The 15695-nt window shown below is 45.6% G+C and overlaps 1 protein-coding gene across 13 annotated transcripts in view; it reads right to left on the bottom strand.

Annotated features, from left to right (window-relative positions):
* Itpr1 (inositol 1,4,5-trisphosphate receptor type 1) overlaps positions 1-11593 on the bottom strand; it is a 330113-nt gene extending 318520 nt beyond the window's left edge. For 12 of the 13 annotated variants that reach the window (XM_029535574.1, XM_029535578.1, XM_029535579.1 and 9 more), the window contains exons 1-2: positions 11336-11505; positions 10412-10487 (exon numbers count right to left, since the gene is read on the bottom strand). The gene's annotated coding sequence lies outside the window, so the exon portion shown is untranslated. Of the gene's footprint in view, positions 1-10411; positions 10488-11335 lie in introns of all 13 variants that reach the window. The other variant, XM_029535575.1, reaches the window with a different exon arrangement.
* Positions 11594-15695: the final 4102 nt, after the last annotated feature.

Below are 15695 nucleotides of genomic sequence, written 5' to 3'. Positions count from 1 at the left end.
AAGATGCTGTACTGGTATCTGTTCTTATGCCCCCTCAAGGACTGCTGTAAAAGACAGCAGCCATAAGCTCAAACTTGGCTCTTTAAAGTCCCAGAGAATTTGTGGGTAGAAGCATTGAGCCAACAGTCCTCATTTTATATGGGGAAAAGTCAGACAGTCAATTCAACTATCCAGTGAGTTTATGGATGTCATACAGTTTATGAGACCATAATGTCATACAGCCAATTACAGACCTCAGGGCTTCAGAGACCAAGACGAGATCTTGGGAGAAGAGAGAAAGGGTGTTGATTTTGGTAGGAACTTCAAGTAGAGCCAGTATGAAGGGTTAGCAAGGTGTTTTCTGCCTTTACCACAACTGACAACCCACATTAGACACCCAGGGAAAGAGAACTTGATTGCTCCAAGTTGTCCTCTGACCTCTGAACATGTGCCACAGCAGGCGCACCCACATGCAGATATGAAAGAGAAAAGTAAGAGAGAGAGAGAGAGAGAGAGGTAGGTGACTTAAACATTTCTAAAGTTGGCACCAGCCTTGGAAGGAAGTTCTCTGCCTGTCTAACCCGAGCCATGGAATGAAGTGAAGTCAGTTTCTTAAGAGATGAGTTTTACTCTATCTACAAATCTACTCAGACCACTGGTTCCGCAATCCCGGCATGACTGACTTTTGGAGGAGTTCTTCACAACAGAGATATTTTCCTCAGCACCACAGCACGATCAACCTCAATGGAGGCCTCTACATTGGATACTAGCATGCACCTCACCTCAAGGTCCGCCAGTGGGACTAGGAAAAATGTCTCCTGGCAAGGCCAAATGCGCCTCCTGGCTGAGACCTATCTCGGCGCTAGGGACAGGTCTTTGCTTTTTTATTTTTTTCAATCTCGTGTGTGTGTGTGTGTGTGTGTGTGTGTGTGTGTGTGTGTGTGTGTTTTCCCAATCTGCTTATACAATTTGATAGTGATGACCCAAATAGCAGGTGGGAAGAAGGGGACGCATGCGCGTATGTGCGCAGAGGCCACAGGTCAACCTTCCGTGCTACTCCTCAGGAAGCTCAAGCTGGTTGAGTTTGTTGGGCGTTTCATTTTGTTTCTGAGAGATGCTCTCTCACTTTGATCTGGAGATCGATGACTAAGACGCACTGACTGGCCAGTGAGTTCCTGGAGCTTCCTCCCACTCCCCAGCGTTGGGAATATCAACAGGAAGCGTGATACCTGACTTTTTGTGTGGCTTAGGGGATTGAACTCAGGTCCTCCTGCTTGCCACAGCAAGCGCTTGACTGACTGAGGCCTCACCCAGCCCCACCCCACCCCTCAGCATGTATTTTTATACCTAGTCTACAGAAGAGGAAAAAGATGTTGCATATTTTGGTGATATCCAAGATGCAGTACACAGGAGGGTGGCACAGGAGCCCCCATCCTGTGGTCCAGCAGAGCCAACCAGTCTGAGAGCAAGCAGTTTGTTTCACTATCCCGTTCTTACTTCCACGCTCCTGCTACCTACTGCTAGCCATTCCCCGGCTGTGAGTCCTCTAGAGAACTGTCGTGAACAGCAGCTTAAAATCTTCCCAAAGGAGCAACTTAATACATTTCTACACGTTTTTCACATCTCTTTGTGCACCAAAAGGTTTTTTCCAAGGTAACAGGACAACTCAGAAAAGGTTTAACCAGCAGAGGGGTATAAAACATTAGTTTCTTCTGAGAGGTAACCTGCAACCTTCAAAGACAAAGTGGATCTGAAGTGTGGATTCCTTCATTCAACAAATATTTTGTAAGCTCTTTCAATGTGCTAAGTACCCTTGAGGGATAAGCAAATAACAACAACAACCACAACCACAACAACCACAACCACAACAACCACAACAAAACCCAGGAAGAAACCGAGCTCAAGAGGCAGAGTTTTCAAATGACAGAAGCCTCAAGGAAAAGGAAAAGCAGCTCAGAGAAGAAGGAATTTAGCCAAGATCCTAAGGAATAGGAGGACTTGAAGATATAGAGAGACTGGCGAAGTACACAGCAGGCAGAACATAACACACACACACACACACACACACACACACACACACACAGGAAACAAGGCAAATAAATGAACGTCCCTAAGTCTTTTTTCTATTCAGAAATAGATATGGAATGCTTTTAAGCTGCCTTTACAGAATAAAAATATTCCCCAGACAAAGCTCCTCCCCCAATGCAAATGAACCGGGACACTTGGAGGCCTGGGCAGTTTTCCCTCGCTCAGACTTTTCTGATGAGAACATTCTACCCAGCAGTCCAGAAGTTCTGTGAGGAAAGAAGTCTTCAAACTTCCTAAAATGTCAGCTCCCCCAAGTATCTAACAACAGTAGGTTTAAAACCCAGCTGCACGTGTTTCTCCATGTGGCTCCATGGCCCCTGTGCCCACAGGTAGCTTGTGGTCTCTTTGTACCTCTAGGTCCACAGCCAAAAAAGCATCCTCAAATGTAAACACAGGGTTCTTGGGGTTTTTTTTTGTTTTGTTTTGCTTTGTTTTGTTCTGTTTTAGGTCTTGGCATTGTTTTTGTCAGAATTCTGCCTGGTGAGTTAGCCTGTCTTTCTATTTCCCTGAAAAAGAGAAGGCTGCCAGGGACATGTTCAAAGATGAGCTTCAACAGGTAAGAACGAGACATGAAAACTCAGCAACTATAAAAGGCCACTAAGAGGACTGGGCAGGCATCCTCCAGGACAGGCCTTCCCCAGCATCTCTGGGTACACATCAGCTGAAGGTCTTACTGAACGCCACCCTGAGCCAGTAGGTCTTGGTAGGACCTGAGAGTACAACTTCTAACAAGTTCCCAGGTGACACCAAATGCTGATCTGGGAGCCACAAGGATAAAAAAATGTAAATAGCGTGTCTTAAACTTTTGACTGAATCCAACAGCAAGAGAAATACTGAACCTAATAATAGCCCATGTGCTCTCTTGTGCTGTCTTTCTGTGTGTGAGAGGGGTTAGTTATTGCAGTGAACACATGGGTTATTTTTGTCATTGTTGTTTTGATACTGGGGCACCTCATACACAGCACAGATTCTACCTCTGAGCTATGACCACAGCCCAGCTTCAGTACAGGTTAAGCCAGGATAATCCAAAGTTCAAAATGCTCAAAATTCCATAACTTCTTGAATACTGATATGGCACCACAAAGAAAATTCCACACCATAAAACTACTTCCATGCACAAAACCGCTGAAGGATTGTCTAAGAGTATCTTCAGGCTATGCGTTTAAGATACATATAATGAACATCAATGTTTAGAGATAGGATCCATTCCCAAGATACCTCCATCTCTAGCACTGTAAAACACTTGATGTCTTCTATGTGTCCTACTTCATTGTAAAAGTTGAGCAAGGTCCACAATTTGACTTCTCCACCTCTTGGTGGGGTGCCACTAAGAGGTACAAATAGCATTTTTGCTTACCCAAGAATATGCTGAAAGAATTTTTTTTTTAAGTTCAAATTATTTTCAGGATCCTTTGAGATAAACACAGACATACTAAATACATTGTGGAAATGTTGTCTCTAAGAGATATTCAGGTCAGCCAGGTGGAGGGGTACATGTCTTTAACCCCAGTACTTGGGAGGCAGAGGCAGGTGGATCTCTGTGAGTAAGAGGCCAGGCTGGTCTTTACGGTGAGTTCCAGGAGAGCCAGAGCTAAATAGTGAGACCCTGTCTCGAAGAAAAAAAAAATGAAAATGAAAAACAAGAGAAGGAGGAGGAGTACTTGGAGGTGGAGAAGGAGGAGGAGAAGGAGAAGGAAGAGGAAGAGAAGGAGGAAGAGGGAGAGGAGGAGGAGGTGGGAGGAGAGTTGGAGGAGGAGAAAGAGGAAGAAGAATAAGGGGTAGGAGGAAGTGGCAGGAGAGAGAGAGGAGGGAAGGAAAGACAAAGGGTTGGAGAAAGGATTCAGGTGTTAACTCCATGTGTATTTCTGCTTTATCATCTAGGAGAGGAGAGCAAGTGGTCCTAAGCAAAGGTCTCTCAATGGGATTACTTCCTGCTCAAAAGAACAAGGGCTTCCTGATGAGAAGGGTGACTCATAGTCTGGGACAAGAAATACAAAAGAGAAGCCTGGAACATTTGGCCACACAGAGAGGAAGAAAACCATGGAACTCTCAAGGTCTTGTCCAAAGTTTCAGGAAGAAACTTGAACTCACTTACAGACATCAATAACTCTATGACCATGACAGATAGTAACAACATCAATAACAACAACAGCGGCACCCAACTATAATCCAAGATCTCCAGGGGCTGAGGCAGGAGGATAATCAAGTTGAGGCCCACTAGGGCTTTGCAGTGAAACCCATCTCAAACCATGAACAATGGGGAGTGGGGGAAGGGAGGAACAGTAACCACATAAAGAAAAGCATACAAAGTGTGCTTAAATCTGTGAGTCCATGGGGTACTCTTAAAGAATACCATATGCAGGGATGCCCAACAGTGGCACCACCAGCCAGTATTTTGAAACAGATAATGCTGTGACGCTGAAGGACACAAAACAGATTTGGCAAAAATAAGAATCGGCATGGACTGAGCTTCTACATCTAACTACCAGAATACGATCTGTGGTAGGCTGCTGAGTTAACACTCACATCCTGTGCATCGAATGCCAACAGCATTCCCTCCCCCAGCATAGGAGAGCACCCAGGGCTGCTGGCTTTTAAGGTTTGCATTATGTACCTACATAAAGAATTCAAATCCTAAGGATTCACACTAGAATACAGATGCACTCGTGCGTCTAAGATGTGCTTGAAAATAGTCAAATATTGTTTGCGGTTGCAGCTGGAACAGGATTGGCCATGAGTTAGCAATAGCTGAACACAGAGCAGGATGAACAAAGTGGGTTCCATGCGGTAAGAAGTTACTGTCCAGGCTGGAGAGACAGCTCAGTGGCTAAGAACGCTTGCTGCTCCTACAGAAGAGCCAAGTTCGGTTCCCAGCACCTACACTGCACAGCTCACAACTGCCGATAACTCCAGTCCCATTAAATCCAGAAGCCTTCTCACCCCTTGCAGGCACCACAACACATGCTGCTGGATTATGTTTGAACTCCTCTATGGCAAAAGTTTTCCTTAGAAGTAAACAGTGGTGGGGAGATAGCTGAAAATGTCACTTTGCAAGCATGGGGTCCTTAGTTCAATCTCTAGTACACACATATTTGAAAACCAAACAAACACGCAAACAAACAAACAGAATTGAGTACCTCGACACACAGAAGAGAGTATCTACTTCGCAGGATTAGGTTATTCTGAACAACTGAGAGAGTTTACAAGTGAACTACACTTCAACTGTCATTTCTTTTTCCCCAAAGGACAAAATACATCAATTTGGATTGTGCAATGATGACGAACTGTGGAGGATGTAGTATTTTGTACTCTACTCATCCCATATATGTCATAACTTAAATAAATTCTCTTCCCGGGGACTGGAGGGATGGTTCAGCAGTCAAGAGCACTTGCTCATTTACCAGAGGACTGAGGTTTTGTTCCCACCACCTGCACGATGGCACACACCATCTGGAACTCCAGTTGAGGGATCCAGTGTCTGCTCTGGCTTCTGAGGGCACCAGGCATGTATGTAGTGCACTTATATAAATGCAGGCAAAACTCATAAAATACAAACTTTTTTTAATGAAATAAAATACCATCAGAGGGACAGACCTTTGAAGGAAAAAAAAAAATACAGGTATCTTCTGGCTAGTGAGAAAAGAGACTCAACTGTGAACAAAAGGAAAGAGAGCAAGTCGGAGGTGCTGTGACTATGAGATTCAAACACACATCTAACCTTTCAAATACATATTTATTTCCGTTTACCTTATGTGTACTGGTGTTTTGCCTGCATGTTTGTCTATGTGACAGTGTCAGATCTTGGAGTTACAGGCAGTTGTGAGCTGCCATGTAGGTGCTGGGATTTGAACTTGGATCTTCTAAAAGAACAGTTGAACTTGGATCTTCTAAAAGAGCAGTTGGCGCCCTTAACTGCTGAGCCATCTCTGCAGCCCTAATTTCTACACATGGTAAGAAGCCCAGGAACTGAGTCTCAGATGGCTAAGACAGATTTATTGTTTTGCTATGTGGCTTGTCCATTGCTTCCCAGCATTTGACAATGAACCTGTAATCTTTGTAGTGATGCAGCGAGGGAGTTCTGACCCTGTGAAGGTGTCTCTTTCAGGATAATCACTAATGTGGAGCTTCTCACAGCCAGGGATGGTGAGAACATGGCGCTCATTGTCAAGACAACCCCACGTGAAATCTAGTGGACAGCAGGGTGGCCACATGGCAAGAACCCCAGGACCACCAGATGGGTCTCAGGACATGATGAGCAAAGCAAAGGCCAGCTCTATTCTTCAGCAGAGGAGACTCCTTTCCTACTTAAGCAGACGTCAGTGCCAGGAAATGTCACATGACAAACCAGTCTGGAAATCTAGGTCTCCCTCAGGCCCCCTGTATCAAGTTTCCAGCTGGTATGTGGTCTTGCCAGCCTGGCCAGTCTCTTTAGAGAGCACAGTGGAGTTCAGCAATGCTGAAAATGAAAACCACACTGAAGACCCTGTCAGGGTTCAGAAATCCTCAGAAGTGCTGATCTGCAAAATCTGGCCTTTGCTGCTGGACCCTGACTACCCTCCCACCTCAAGCCTTACCCCTGCTGCCTAACTGCAGCCACTCCAGCCTCAGAGCCCTGCCTCCAACATGCCCCAGCTCCTTCCACCTCAGGGTCGCACTTTCTGCTCTGGACTCCCTGGAACATCAACATGGTTATCTGGCTCACTTCCTTCAGTGCTGTCCTCGATGTCACCACAGTGAAGAACCCTGCCTTACCTCCCAACCCTAATACACCCTTAACACCCTTCAAACTTTTGTTTTTCATTTTTTATTTAGATAATACATATCAATTTCCAGACGTTTTTAATGTTTACAAACGGAAAGCCTATGTCCTTTAATCTGCCTTCCCCTTTCTGTAGCCCCTGAGACTTCATCAGTCCCCGTTCTGGCCCTATCAATCTGAATATTCATATGGGACACCTTACACTATGTGCATCATACAATATGTATTTGCTGATGCCTGGCTTCTTTCAGTTACAAAATGTTTCCATGGTTTGAATACACTGGGAAACAGGCTTCTTCCTTTTCTGGGCTTACTACGAGTTCCCTGAACACATAAACAGCACTTTGGTTTTCGCCCATATGCCCATAGATACTTTGGGGTTTCATTTTGACCTTTAGGCTAACATCAGTGAGGTAACTTACAACAACGAACAACTGCTTAAGTGCTTGCTTCAAATTCCTCAGAGAACTACAAATGGTAACGTCACATCATATAATAATTCTGTTTCATATTTTCAGGAGCCACCATGCTGTTGTATCTAAGAGCCATCTCTTGCATTCCCACCAACAATACACAAGCTTTCCCATTTTTCCCACATCTTGTCCACCCGGTTACTCTCTTGTTCATCCCCTCCTTGTTGACTTTTGCGCCACAACTCTCTGCACCTGCCATACTACAATACCCGTTTATTAACCTGATCGCTTCCCACTAGCTACGACGTAAAGCCCTGAGGAACCAGCTTGATGGCTCATTGCCATGCCCCAAGCACCTAGAACACAGTTGGCACATAGCAGGTATTCAAGAAATCTGTGGACTAAGTAACACAAAACACTCGAATGGTGACAACTGTCGCAGGGTGAAAGTCAGTGAGGTCCACGGGTTCACCAACCGCTTTCAACTATGACCAGCCTAGGGAAGTCTCCTGGTTTACCAGGTGGCGGCTTCAGGAGGGAATTCAGCTCCTTCCTCATTAGGCATCTTCGCAGAACACTTCTAGGCACTCGGACAGGTAGAATGACCCATAAAAGTACTGTAATTCATAACTTCAAGCCTAATCGTATTCATCAAACTTCAACAGCAAAAAATAAATAACAATTTTTTAAAAAGCTAACACAACTGCATGCAATCCTAGTTATCAGAGAGCTGCAAATGCAATGCATTTTATTTTAAAACATCAAACCAAGAGCAGACAAGACAGGACACTGTCCTTGTGTAGATTCCTTAATTAGAAGTATCCAAGGACAGCTTGACCTAGAAACCTAACTTCAGGACTGCTTTTATTTTGGAGGATTTTTTTTTTTTTTTTGGTCTGTTGTTCATATTTGGTATCTGTTGTTTCATTTGGTTTGTTTTAAAAGAGCTGCTTGTATTTTTCTTTTTAAAAAAAAGAAAGTAGAACAGAAACTCCATGAGATCATTATTAGCTAAGAAGCCATGTGAAGTTTTCTCAAGTCCGTTCCTTGCACACCATTGAATTAGTTCCAGAGTGCCCCATTCCCACCCCACCACCACAGTCTAGTGTTTTTGCAGCTGAAACCACTTTGAGGGCAAAGTCAACAGATCATTCTTGTGGCATTCACCTATTTCTCTTCTAAGTCACCACTGCACCTCCCATTCCTCAAGGGAGGCTGGCAAAAGGAGCCACCTTTTGGAATGGGTAATCATGCCTCAGTGACTTTCCTGGGTGGGCTTCGATGGAAAGGCCAGAGTGATTCATTTGGAACATAAAGAACTTCCCTTGCTTGATTAGAAGGAAATCTTAATGGGATTTTCTGTTCCGAATTGATTTAGTCAAGAGTAGATTGTGCTTGCCCTATATACTTATGACATGCACACATCCACAATAGAAATGGGGAAAGAAAGAACAGAATGGAGAAGAAAACCACTGCATACAACTAGCTACCAGGCAAGCCACAGGACAAGCTACCAACATTCCACAGGTTGAAATGAAGCGGTTTAAGCTCTCCAATTATTCACATAGAGACACACCTGACTCTTTCAACCTGCTCAGGTGCCGTGATGTGAATGACCATGATATACTTCAGGTATGAGCCAGGCCTAACGCTGCACGTAAACACTGGCTTTCCTCTGGTTCTCCTTCTTAACTGTCCTGATTCAAGCTTTCAATGCAGAGCTTTCCAAAATGAATTCAGCCCAACATCAAATCCTCCTACAAATATCTACAGTCTTTTATCCCTGCCAGTGGCTGTATCATTTTCTTCACGCATCAAACTAATAGCTAGCACATTGTTGGTGAGACATAAATAAGTTAATGCATTAAGATCAATATAGTTACTATTTTTACTAGCATCTCTCCCCTCCCCCCCCCCAGTTCTCTATAAACTTAAACACAAGTAGTACACATTACTGCCCGGGCTGCCCAGTGACTTCATTCTGTATCTCGGTTTCTTTAACCCATATCTAAGGTCTTCTGTGATATACAGCTCTGCACCTGGCTTGCTACTACCTAATGGGACAGCCTCATTATTTTTAGGCAAAAGATAAAGAGTCCGTGGACCAGTTAACCTCATCTGTAATGTACTTCAAAGAGAAGGCTGACCCCAATCTTTGATCCACAAAGACATAAGTCCATAGAAGAACTAGCCTTCCCTCCCAAATGCTTCCCACTCCGCCAGTACTCCTGTGGACCTTATCAACAGGAAACAAAAGCATTATACTACCATAATGAAGTATCTGGCTTTTATTCACTAATTAGAAAAGCCCAAAGATTGTAGCCCAGGGAACAGCTAAATATTTAGGACATTAAAGAAGTTACCAAGGACCAGCTGCCCCCAGCTCACCACCCCTATTAACCTGTTGTTTACTCAATTCCCAGACATTTTAGAAAAAAAAAAAAAAAAAACCCAAAAAACAAAAAACTCAATGGCCAAACCTGAAACCATAGTGGCGCCTGTGTACCTACAGAAGCTTTATTTTCTAGAAATGGGCTGTGACGATTTTATATATGCCACTATATTGACAGAAATGCTGCCTGCCCTCAGCTCCTCCCTCATCCAGGAACAGGTCCCAAAGCAAGAGAAGCCTGCTGGGTTCCTTGACATTCAGGGAGCTCCTGTGAAATCCTGGAAGCGACTGTACTATTCTTTAAGCTCTTCCTTCCCGTTTCTAAGTTCTCATTCTTTCAATTTGTCACTTTCATTTCTTGCAGCCCAGCCCACTCTGGTTACAGGCATGCCCACAACAGAACAGAACAAAGTGACAGTTTGTGAAAGGGAGGGGTATCTCACTTTTGCTTAGGGATCTTGGCAGATGAAAAGTTCTGCATCTTTGGGAATTTAAATAATGAGGGCTCATCTCAGGCTGGTAAGGGACCACCCACTTTACAGTCGCTTTAACTGCTGTTCTTGCTTACCGACATCTTTCCCCTCACCCCGCCAGGCTTCATTTCTGAGGGACCTTCAAAAGTGGCTGTCACTGGATCTTCACTCACCCAAGACCATGACCAATTTTGACCACGGTTTCTTTCTTTCCCCAACTCTACCTCTATGGCAGTTACAAGAGGACTTGGAAAATGCTTAGGACAAAAACCCATTCTTGACTTCAGCACTTGGCTCGCACACTCACCTGACCCAGGTCAGGCACTCTGTAGCCAATGGATGCCCAGCCAAGGATGCAAATCCTGGTCCCTTGCAGTCAGCTCCTAAATATTTACAAAGAAAGAAGACTGAGTAGGGGATCTCGCGAGGGTCTATCAGAATGTTCCCAAATCCAAGTTTTGACTTTTATAGCCTCCGCTTTTCCTGCAGATCCCACTCCCCACCTCCAAATTTAGCAGCTAAGTCGGAGGGATCTCTTGCCCCCAGATAAAAGCAAACCCAGCATGCTTATTTCCCGTCCGTAGCTGACCAGAAAGATCAGGCACGCAGAAACTTCGAACACGCCGGATGGGGGTTGAAGGGGGATGGAAGTAAGGGAAGTGTTGAGATCCCAAAGCACTTGTTTCCCCGCGTGGAGGCCAAGTATGTGAAACCCGCGTCCTCACTGGGCACGAGTTCCGTCCACACTTCTTCCCTCATCGTCCCCCCTCCTCCGGTTTTCTTCCTTTTTTTTTTTTTTTTTTAACCTACGGGGGCCCCCACGCATGCATTATTCTACCAGCTGAGCAGCGCAACAGGGCTAGCTACATTTTTAGAAAGATTATTTCCTTGAGCGAACTCATATGACACCCCCTCAAATACCCCCCCCAAGGGGGGAAAAAACTATTTCCTGCAGACACTCCAACCGTTTCCAACTTGGGGGATTGCCATTTCAATACGGGGAAGGAGGTTGTAACCGGTCACTAGAGTCGAGGACGTTTGGGGTTACTTAAGCCTGAAAAAAAAAGACCTCCCCCCAAAACTGTTCGCAGGGAAAGAAGCCCCAAAATACACGCCAAGTGCATGCAAAGCCACCAAAGCCACCAAGAACTCCCGGTGATCAGGGCAAAAACTTCTGCGCACGGGAGCTAGTGCCAACTCCCCGCGCCCTCTGCCCGGCCCCAGCAGCTACCTTGGTGACCGGGGAGCCACGCCGGTTTGGGGGATCAGGACCAGGAGAGGGGTTAGCAGCCGCTGGGCAATCCCATGTCCGCGAAGAGGGAGCTCGTTCCGTTAGGATGGGAGCGGAACACCCACACCTCCTCTCGGCGTGCGCTTTCTCTCTCTCCACCCCCTGCCTCCACCTCCTCCACCACCACCACCTCCTCCTCTCCTCCCACCCCGGCAGGCTTGAGGAAACGCTTCAGCAGAACATCCACATGGTTACTGCACTTTGAAGCAGCTCCCGGCCGCTTATATAGGCCGGGAAGCTCCCTGGGCAATGTAGTCCGAGTCCCAGGTCGTGCCGGCGCCTGGGGCAGGGCAAGGGGACTACAAATCCCAGAATCCCTTGGGCTCCGGGGCTGGGTTCTAAATAGACTCCCGCGCGCTGACCAGGGGGGGAGGAGGGGGAGGGGCGCCCAGGGTGAAGGCTGGGGTTGCGAACCTGTGTCTGAACACCGGACTCCCCAGGTTTGGCAAGCCCGACCCACAGGGTATATCCCCTACCCCTGTGAACCCTTCTCTTTTGACTTGTATCTTCCCTTTCCTAAAGTCAGGTGTCACTTGGGGCCGGAGAGAGAGGAAGAGCTCGGATTACTGCTTCGGGAAGTTTTTACAAGCTATTTACCCACCCCCGCGCGCCCTGTGTCCTGGAGCCAAGAATTTCAGAAATCCGAGGCACAAAAACGCCAGTGTTTGCGGTCAAGGATTAAAGAAACAAGTTTGTCTTTATTAAATCTGTTCTAGTTCTTTATTGAATCCTGCTAGTGTCTGCATGAAAAACTAAGTCTGGAAATGGGGTGGTCCCTGCTATCGAGGATGCGGGGGGGAGGGGGGGGATAATCGTGTGAGAGCCCTTTTCTGAATCCGAGCTGGGTCTGTCTTTCGTCGCCCGGTAGGAGGTAAAAGAAACGCAACCCTGTCGAGTGAGCAAATAAAGGAACCATGTTGTGACTTGCTGATGTTGTGATCTCGAAGCAAGAAAGAAATACAAACCGCGACCTCGGTGCTGACCCCCGCTTCTAGGACCCCTTCGCTCCTGGAATCTGTAAACGCTAAAGTAAATAAACCGCAAACCAAAGAAATAAGGGCTTCGGAGAAAGCTGCTTATTACAAGATGTGTGCGTCCAGGCAAGGCATGCTTCAAGTCTTCAACCCAAGCCTCTGGGCTGAAATGGATTTCCACTTACCACAAAATAGTGTAGGCTCCAGGCTGCAAAGCGCTTAGAACTTTGGCTTTGGGAAGAAAAGCTTGCATCACAGGCAGTTATCCTACTGTCTCCTTCCCCATCCCCCCCCCCCCAAACCAGACTACACGTATTCATTCCACAAACGTTCCCCGGTGTCATCTGGGTGCCAGGCCAGGCACTGTGCCAGGATATGAGAGCGCGCCAAAATATATCATAACATCCTAAATGGGGTCTGTCTACTACCGCTAAAGATCTGCTAACAGTAATCCTTGTAATGAAAACAAATGGTTCTACAGAGCTCAGCCTACCTGCTCTTTCTGTACAGCATGCTATTGAGTGTCACTGATTCTGGGTTTGTTACCTTTGCACTGTAGGTATAAGGCCAAGGACCAGGACAAACCAGGTTAACTTCGGTCTTCATTGCAACTCCAACCTCTACCTATGCTAAGCATTGGGCCTTTGGGACCCCCCATCACCACTTCCTTAAAGGACCCCCTCCTTCCATTTTAGGAACAGCCTCTAAGCCCTAAAGCAAATCACTGTCCTCTCTTTACCCCAGTTTTGCCATCTAGAGAGGGACTCCATGCTCATTAATATTTGCCTATTCTCTTTTCCTACCATGTGATTCAACAGCCTTACTTACCTAAAGTCTCATGAAACTTTAAGAACAATAGAGGGCAAAATAGGTAAGAATTATGGCATATTTAGTGTTCAACCTAACCGTTATGGGCGTCACATGGTGCGTCCTGTGTCCCAAGCATTGTTTGTAAGTAATTTAAGTAGATCAGTTCAGCAATAGCCCATGGGAAGCTAAAGGCATGCAGGTTAAGTTATTTCCAAAAGGCACCGTTGGCAATCTAGGAAGCATATGGGCATGCTTCAAGCTGCCTGTCTTTGTCCTTAGGAAAAACTCCATCTTGTCACCACAGAGGAATCCACACCTTTCATATCTGTTGTTTTTCCTTTCCCTGATAAAAACAACCTGTTCTACTTTCCAAGGCCCTTTGACCCTAACTTTCAAGAAATTTCAACAAATCAGCCCATGAAAAAAATAACTGGTGAAGGGGCTGGGGGTTGCTTCATGATCTTCTAATGTGGGTTTCCAAAAGAATACTTGGCCACAGTTGAGAGGTACAGGTAGCTCATTTTCGTCCTCGCCACACCGTAGACACAAGCCCTTTGTCTAGTTTATCCATGGTCTTCCCTCCCCAACCGAAAGTTTCAGTGAGAGACCATGTCTTACTTAGATTTGTGTACTCTCGTCCTCTTGACTCAAAAAGGCTTACTCTTCCGTTTGCACATTTTTGTGATCTGGAAAAAAAAAAAAAAAAGGGTTCCTGCAACCTTGTAATGGAAGGTGCCGGTGCCTTGAGCATACAAAAGCACAGAAGCACATCTTTCTGAGCATTTGGGCTGTTTAGCTGCTCAGTTCAGTTTGCTCTGTCAGTGTGTGCACATAGTGCTGTTCAACGTTTGGCAAGTTCTGGAAGCTGCCGGATCACAGGAAAGTACTTTTGCTAATTCTACTACAGCTCAAAGAGATTCCTTGTGTCGGACAGTTGATGTGTGGTGATGCTGATGGTGATAGATGCTAGAACGAGTGGTTTATACTCCTTTATGAGCTGGGGAGAGGGGGTAGGGGGGTGAGCTGCTGCTTCTCTGTTATAATTTTTTCTTGGGAAGAATTTTTCTAGACCCGCATCTCCAATCCAGGAGCTCTCAGCCATGTAGGCACCGAGGATGCAGATAGTTCTAAAGAAGATGTGAAGTGCTTATAAAATTCACAGTGAGTTTCAAGCGCCTAAACTTCAAACGCAAGGCTTCAGATACATTGGATCACACACTTGAAATGACTTTCCCTGATTTTTTTTCTTTACTTTTTAAATTGACTAAAAATTTAATCTGCAGCTCGTGTTATATTCTATTGGGTGGTGCTAGTCCAGAAAACTGAGAATCCAATTCCTAAGATAACAATGCCAAGTGATGGGGATCAGGGCTGAGCAGATAGCTCAGTGGTTAAAACCCTTACTATAAAAGCATGAAGATCAGAGTTCTGATGGAAAAACACAGATAAAAGCCTGGCAGGTGCCGGGCGTGGTGGCACACGCCTTTAATCCCAGCACTTGGGAAGCAGAGGCAGGTGGATTTCTGAGTTCGAGGCCAGCCTGGTCTACAAAGCGAGTTCCAGGACAGCCAGGGCTAGACAGAGAAACCATGTCTCAACAAAACAAAAACAAACAAAAACAAAAAAGCCTGGCAGGTGTGGTGACCTGTAATTCCATCAATACAGAGGCAGGGAACAGACCCCCAGGGCATGCTGACAGAGTATGCTAGCTGGAATTGGTGAGTTTTGGGTACAGTGAGAGACCCTGTCTAGTAAATATAAAGGAACATGACATAATATGCACAATATCACCTTTGGGCCTTGACATGCTTATACATACATATGTGGCATGAACAAATATCCCTATACATAGGCAAACATGTATACATAAATACATACCATACATGTGCCTACTTTAAAAAAAAAAAGAGAGAATCTGCCACAAAAGTACCCATGTGTAACTTTACCCTTGAAGTGCCCACACAGGGAAGTCAGAGGTCTTTGCAGCCAGGACAGTGGTAGAGACTGAGTCTGAAGAAAGTCCAAAGCTAGCACAGCAGCTTACTCCAGGGAAACCCTACAAATAGAAACAGTTTTTGTCAGCAGTCCACGGCTGCAGACTTGGACTAAATTCTAAATTCATCTGCTGAGAAACCCACCCTCAGGTCCCCTCCTCCTAAAGAAAGCAAGATGTGCCAAGGAAAGCAGGATTCAGAAAAAGCAAGGCTGACAACCAGCTGCACCATTAATATCCAAGGTGTGTTGTGTTTGTGGAGAGAGTGATGTGACTAATCCTCGCCTTGTCAGCCCAGTCGGTCATTGAGTTACAGGACATGAAAGAGCTTTCAAGCCTTACCTGAGCTTTACCAAAACAAAAACATGAGCACCAAGGCCAGGAAAATGGAGCAGCTCACCCTGAGACCATGCCTGGCCACAAACCAAGTGTCAGCTTGTTGGAACACAAATTCCTAGTTTCCTCTAGTCACAGAGTCCGGTCATACATGACTATCACAGTGAGCCTTGAATGCTTCAGTTAA

The sequence above is a fragment of the Mus pahari genome, chromosome 2 (assembly GCF_900095145.1).
Source record: "Mus pahari chromosome 2, PAHARI_EIJ_v1.1, whole genome shotgun sequence".
NCBI lineage: Eukaryota > Metazoa > Chordata > Mammalia > Rodentia > Muridae > Mus > Mus pahari.
The sequence above is the reverse complement of the archived record's forward strand: the minus strand, read 5'-3'. Positions and strand labels throughout refer to the sequence as shown.